Source organism: Triticum urartu, chromosome 7A, assembly GCF_056163025.1.
Source record: "Triticum urartu cultivar PI428250 chromosome 7A, HENAU_Tu73, whole genome shotgun sequence".
Lineage (NCBI taxonomy): Eukaryota > Viridiplantae > Streptophyta > Magnoliopsida > Poales > Poaceae > Triticum > Triticum urartu.
In genome coordinates this window covers 490,946,521-490,954,345 of record NC_141879.1, presented here as the reverse complement: position 1 = coordinate 490,954,345, position 7,825 = coordinate 490,946,521, and positions in this window count along the sequence as shown.

Here is a 7,825-nt window from a genome sequence, read left to right as displayed (position 1 = left end):
GCATGCAAAGTAGCTCTCGTGATGTTGTTGATTTCAGGGACTTAGAATTCTTCTAAGTCATTTCCCTGATGTTATTTTTATGCCATGTATTCATGTTGCTACAGAGTGATCCATGCCTCTTTTGAGCATGTTCAGTAAGGATGATTTTGAGATATTGTTATGTTATATCCATCCATGTCTTTGTTTGAAATTATGGAGTACCTAGCATGACTCAATCTTGCTCTACTTTTGCTATAAAATGTTCCTGGCAGATTGTTTACGTGTTAATCAATTTTGCCGAGGTTGTTGTAGTTGATCCATGCATGCTATGAGGTTGTTATTGCCCTTGTTAGCTTCTTGATAATGTCTTCTTTCTGTGTGTATGCTTATTTTGTCATGCAATGCCTTGTGGTGAGTGCATCGAGCTCGCAAACATACCTATGTAACTCTGTTTTTGCCATGTCCAGTTTTCTTCTACGTCTGAATCTGTTAACGAAACTTGCTATGTTTACATGGGAGCCATCATGTTTTCTGAGCCCTTTTGGCTTATGGTCAGTAAGGGACTTTTGTTATATGCTTTGATTAGTTTCATGCCATGCCTTGATTTGCCATGATATGTTCCTGTAGCATGTTGTTATCTTGCTCTAAACATAGCTTCCTGATGTTAAATCCTAACATGTTATTTTCACTAAGTCTGAGATGCTGATATCTTTTGCACTTTTGCCATGCTTTTTTGAACCTGCTCTTGCGTGATTTAGCCATAGCTCAGTGTTCATCTTTTGTCAAGAATCTTGAGTGGATCACTGCCATGTGCTTTGTTGCTATGTTAGAGTGCAGTAGCTTAATTTCTTGTTGCATTCTAGATGGCATCGTGCTGTTAATCGCAGAATTGTGCCATTATTGTTTTGCTTGCCATTTGCAAACCGTGCATCCGATTCCGGTGATCTTTATATTGATTTCGACCAAAATCAACTCATCTTTCCAGCGGCACTCTTGGTTTGCCAAGTTGAGGCCTGGTTCAATATTTCCCTTCCGGAGCACGCATATGCATTGCATATTACATCCCGCATATCATGCCATGTTTTGCATCATGTTGCTTGCACATTGCACCGTGGTTGATTGTGGTTCCTTTTGCTTGTGTTCTTGACTTGGGTAGAGCTGGGAGACGAGTACGTGATCGAGGAACCCGTTGAGTACGCTTACGCGGATCAAGCTTACGTCAACTCGGAGAACTTTGTAGGCAAGATGACCATACCCTCGAAATCACTTCTGTCTTTGCTTGCTAGTTGCTCGCTCTCTTGCTATGCCTATGCCGCGTTACCTACCACTTGCTATATCATGCCTCCCATATTGCCATGTCAAACCTCTGACCCACCTTGTCCTAGCAAACTGTTGTTTGGCTATGTTACCGATTTGCTCAGCCCCTCTTATAGTGTTGCTAGTTGCAGGTGAAGATTGGAGTTTGTTCCTTGTTGGAACATGTTTATTGTTGGGATACCATTATTATACCTTGTCTACTTTAATGCATATATATACTTGGTAAAGGGTGGAAGGCTCGGCCTTATGCCTGGTGTTTTGTTCCACTCTTGCCGCCCTAGTTTCCGTCATACCGGTGTTATGTTCCTTGATTTTGCGTTCCTTACGCGGTTGGGTTATAATGGGAACCCCTTGACAGTTCGTCTTGAATAAAACTCCTGCAGCAAGGCCCAACCTTGGTTTTACCATTTGCCACCAAGCCTTTTTCCCTTGGGTTTCGCGGACTCAAGGGTCATCTTTATTTTAACCCCCGGGCCAGTGCTTCTCTAAGTGTTGGTCCAACCTGAGCGATATCCGGCGCCCCCTGGGCAACCAGGGTCTATGCCAACCTGACGTCTTGCCCATCCGGTGTGCCCTGAGAACGAGATATGTGCAGCTCCTATCGGGATTTATCGGCACATTCGGGTGGCTTTGCTGGTCTTGTTTTACCATTGTCGAGATGTCTTGTAACCAGGATTCCGAGTCTGATCGGGTCGTCCTGGGAGAAGGAATATCCTTCGTTGACCATGAGAGCTTGTGATGGGCTAAGTTGGGACACCCCTACAGGGATTTGAACTTTCGAAAGCCGTTCCTGCGGTTATGGGCAGATGGGAATTTGTTAATATCCGGTTGTAGAAAACCTGAAACTTAACTTAATTAAAATGAATCAACAGCGTGTGTAACCGTGATGGTCTCTTTTCGGCGGAGTCCGGGAAGAGAACACGGTCTCGTGTTATGCGTGAACATAAGTACTTTTTAGGATCACTTCTTGATCGTTGTAGCTTCTCGATCGTGCTTTTCCTTCTCTTCTCGCTCTCTTTTGCGTATGTTAGCCACCATATATGCTAGTGCTTGCTGCAGCTCCACCTCATACCTTTTCCCTACCCATAAGCTTAAATAGTCTTGATCGCGAGGGTGTGAGATTGCTGAGTCCCCGTGACTCACAGATTACTTCCAAAACCAGATGGACGTGCCGATGATGCCATTCCAGGGGATGCGACTGAACTCAAGTGGGAGTTCGATGAGGACTCGGGACGTTACTACGTTTCCTTTCCAGATGATCAGTAGTGGAGCCCAGTTGGGGCGATCGGGGATCTTATGCATTTGGGGTTGTCTTTATTTTGGTTCCGTAGTTGGACCTTGATTGTATCTGGATGATGTAATGCTATATTTGTGTATTGTGTGAAGTGGCGATTGTAAGCCAACTCTGTACCTCTTTCTTATTCAGTACATGGGATGTGTAAAGATTACCCCTCTTGCGACGTGCCTACAATGCGGTTATGCCTCTAAGTCATGCTCCGACACATGGGAGATATAGCTGCATCGTGGGTGTTACAATTACATATTCGAGAGAGGCATGGATAGAGGGGACGGCGGGGGGCGTGGGAAAGATAACACGAGAAATGAGAGTGGTCTAGAGAGAGACGAATATGACGTCACGGTGAGAGATTCCCTTGAGTGTGTATATGCAAGGGGGAGTGGATAGAGGCACCAGGAGAATATTTTTTTGTGTGTGGTGTCTATGTTGGTATGTGTGGGTGTGAGAAGATAATGAGACATGGGGGGAAAAGGGTGTGTCACCGCGTGAGGTCCGGTGGGTCGAGGTGAGGCCCTTTGTTCGGTTCCGTCCTGCGCCACATTGGTTGGCCTGTGACGCATTTAGGGAGACCCATGGATGACTAGTCGTACAAGACAAAGATAGCATAATTGTGAAGGACTCTGTGTCCACTGACAAAGCCGGCTAGGATTTGTAACCCTAGGTTCTCGGACTAAGGTAACCCCTTTATCTCTGATATTACTATTCATCCAAACTAACTTTAAGGGGAATCCTACAGAATGCTCTGCTAGAATCATACTCGTCGATTAGGAAGAGAGGTGTGAGACAATGTGTGAGAGACAGGCCTAAAGATAATGTGCGTATAGGAGACACGTAGGCAGGTCTATGTATATAGAAAGGGTTGATGGGGATTGTGCGTGTGTATGCTTGCGAGAGGAAGAGTGCTTGTGATAAAGGTTAGTGAAAACAGTCGTAAATGGTTACGAGAGGGAGGGAGGGTTATATCGAGAGAATGCGTGCGAGAAAGACACCTCGGGAGAGAGTGTGTGAGCATGTGTGAGAGACCACCGATGGAGAGTGAAACTACACATAAAAGACTGATGTACACATTGATTAAAGATATAAATTGTATCCAAATATTAGGACGGGATCATGATATTTGCAGTTCGCATAAGGAACGGTCATTGATCCATCAGACATCTAGATTATGTCGAATTTTAGCATGTCTATGTTATTATTCGACACAATTATCCACATAGTTAGTATTTTGAACTCCAGACAATGCATCGCTTTAGCAATCGAATATAAACGTGAGTATAGTTCATGTTGTTTGTGTAAAGCACATTATACATACGAAAGTTACACAATGAACATTATAAATAGCTACCTATGAACTACCATACATTTGAATTCAACTTCAGGTGGTTTAAAAAAATCAAATTCAACATGAAGTCCATTCAATTATTTGAACTTGATATCATGGCATTTGTAAATCATACCTAAATTATGGGGGCACCAATCTTTGCTCTGATTTTGTACATAATAGCATATGTAGTCGTGTACAAAATAGATTCAAATTTAGCTCCTCCATTCCAAAATAATTGTAGTTATAGGATTTTGAAGTGTCAAAATTTCAAAAAGAAGCGGATAATTTAGTGAGGTTTTCAAACATACAAGGTCAAATTTAACGTTGTCTATTTAGGTCAATCCTCAAAGTTCAAGAGTACTCTAAACGTGAATGCTTGTGTTTCAAAATTTCGAACCAAGCGCCAAATGAGCCTCTACTCGCCCGAAACCACGTGAGACCAATGTTTGGTAGTAGAAGGAAATTACTTTTCTAATAACTCCGACCCGTGAAACCTACCGGCCCGACGTCCAAAGGTCTAAACTGGGGTAGGTTTGTAGCTTCATCTAGACACCACGCAACCGCCTCTGAAAAACATTCATACACAATGGCCGCCTAAGCACACATGCGTGCGGCCGAAATCGCTCCCGCCCACTATTTGGGACACCTGGGATTACCATCCTACCCCCGACCTGCAGTAGGTCCGAAATTTAAGAGGGGGGCAAAGTTTGTGCTTTCCCCAAATTTCAAACAAGCGCGACCCATCTTCTGTTCAAAAAATCCAAAAACAAGCGCGACCCAGACCAAAACATGGTTCTCCCTCCTCCCCCCCGCCCACCCGTCCGATCCCCCATTCGTACTCCGTGGGCGCAAAAACTACCTCTCCACCAGCCGCGAAACCACGGCGTCCTCCGTCCGCCACCCCATCCCACCCATCAACCGCCTCCCTCCTGCATCATGCCGGAGCCGATACCCCGACGTCGTTGTCCACCGCAACCTCAACCGCAACGCCCTCCATAGCTAGTAGTTGAAGCCGAGGCCGAGTCGTCCATACCCGAGCTAGTTCAACCACGCCTTCCTACGCCTCACCACTGCCGCTCCAACTTCGCCACCCTCCATCGCACCAGAGATGTTCCTGCTATGCCGTCCCTTGCCGCCTCGGATCTGCTTCCCCTTCGCTGATATACGGCCACGGCAACACAGTCAACAATTTGGCCATGGGTTTTTCCAAGGATCCACGGTTCTCCAAAACATCGGTTCCCCCGGGAGAAAAAAGAAGATCGCTGCGACATATGGAGGAGACCACACTGGCAACCGATAAGGGTACTCCTCTTCCCTTATTCGTGCAAATCTTACATGTCTGCTTGCACGGTATTCATCCCACAAAACACACTATTTGACCGCTTCTTCTTGATACTAGATGTCCCTAGTAACTCGTGATGCACAAGATTTCTCCTGATATACTATTTCACCTTAGCTAGAGGTCCGTCGCCCCCCTGAATTTCAATTCCTGGTTAGTTTATTCCCAATTAACGGAAGCATTCCCCGGCGTAATAGGCGCTAGTCTGCCTATTACGCTGCGGAAGCAGCGCCTCGGTGTTTATCTTAGGGGCGTGTGGGGCCTAGAGCTACTGGCGCCCGATCTGGAGGTCGACCAGGATTAAAGGGATGGCCTGGAGGCGCTGCCAAGCACGGCGGTGGTGTGAGGTCGAGGGGAGGGCGGGGCGGTGGAGGCAGGTGTTTGGGCCGATGGTCGCTGGCGGTTCGAGAAAGATCGTCAATAGTGACTGGCGGGAGGTAGACGAAGGCCATCTGCCCGTTCCTTATAGATCGGACGGTTCATTAAAGAAATCGACTGACCTATTTATTTTCAGTCGACTGTTATCTTGATATGACCACATGTGGTGGTGTGCTGGAGCAGTACCTGCATTTCCTGTGCTCATATATTACAAAATCATACGGAGTAGAATCTAATTTTGTTTGCCATGCAATGTTGTAGAGCTATCATATGTCTCCTGTCATTTATTTTTCAGCCACCTGCTATCTGCTGCTTTTACAGTGCACTAGTTCTGCACACACTTCACCCATACTCTCACTATTGTGTTTTTATGCAAGGGTATTTCAGAGTCTGCCTCGAGAGAAGCAGAAAAGAAAAGAGAGAAGTTGCTCTAGCTTTCTACGCGGGTAAGCACGGCACGTTACAGCGCTATAAAGGGTGTAGTGTCAGCAGATGGAGACGGTAAACGTAGCTCTGGAGTTGATGACCTTGCTTGCAATGAACCACCATCCCAGGTTCTTGCTTTAACTTCACGGTGTCATATGTGGTTGCATGTTCCATATGGTGTCTAGTTTGTATTCGAAAGGCCAAAGTCGGTCTTTATTAAGATAAGGAAAGATAGTTTTTACATGAACCACCATCCCGTGAGCACCAGAAGACAAATAGCTAGTCAGGGCACTGGCCGAGCCAGTGACAAGCCCAGCAAAGACAGGCATCACCTGGAAGCCACCTAAAAAGTCGCGATGGTGGAGAAGCAGCCCGCCTCCCACCAGGCTCTCAGGTCCTAGATGATCATACTCACCACTCCAGCCGGATGTCTAGCTTGTATTGCTTCCAATTTGGTTAAATTGCATCTGCTTAGCTTACACATTATACCTTTGAATATGACATGCCTTTCTGTTTTTGGTACATACTAGTACATATTTGTATTAACCATGTTCTTACATCAAACTAATGTTCTTGTGTATCCCTCATCAATCACTTATGATGAGGCAGTCAGGCAAGTGGACTACTCCTTATTTAAAGAATGCAGTGTCAGCCTCCCGACATGATTCTCAAGAAACAGCAAGGCTAGATGAAGATAGTGAATGTAGCTCTGTAGTTGATTACCGCATTTCCCCTACACTAGCAACGCAGGTGCTTGCTCTAACTTGGCAGCGTGATATGTGGTTGCATGTTGCATATGGTGTCTAGATTGTAATTCTTCCAATCTGGTTAAACTGCATGTGCTATTCTGCTTAGCTTATACATTATACCTGTTAATGTGACATGCCTTCCTGTATTTAGTATATAGTACATCTGTCTATTAAGCATGTCCTTACATAAAACTATTGTTTTTTGTATCCCGCATCAATCAATATGACGAGACACCTTTAGTATATGCAGTGCGATATTAGTTACATCTTTCATATGATTTATAGCATGCGCTGCTTCTAATTTGTTGAAATTCCATTTATGATGGGACGCTTGTAACTTGGCAGAGTCATATTGGTTGCATCTTTCATGTGGTGTCTAGCCTGCATTGCTTCTTATTTATGATGTGAAATGTTCAAAGAACAAGGCCAACCATACGAAAGTGAAATTCCAACAGACGACATGATCTTGTAGCTATATTGCACATTGTGAGGCTCTTGTAATTAGTTGTTGTTTCACTCTTTTCGTTGTACCATATTATCAGATCTATATTGACTTGTTCCAAATGCAGAGGAAAGCCCACAAGGACCAAAAAGTACCTGAACCAAATGATGTGGAAATCTTCAAGGAATGTCACCCCGGCAAGAAGAAGGGCATGACTACACCAGACAAAGCCGCTGTTGTAAGTCCTTAATCCTCATGACTTTTAACTACTACTTACTCTGACTTGTGCCTTGAACTGCATGGTTTGCAGCCAATGTCTATTACTCTTTTCAATTTTATACACAATTGTCTTAGCGTATCATTGCACCTTACAAGGTTTAAAAGAGAGGAGTGATGTTCCTTTGATCTTGACCTGTAATCTAGTTCCGTGCTGGACTTTCCCACACAATGTTACAATTGCCTATTTTTCTATTCTCAGTTGTTTTGTGATACGAATGATGCCATACTATGCTTACCGTATTATAAACATCGTCTCTTTATCCTTAGCCCTCAATACAATGTGAAGAAATAGACA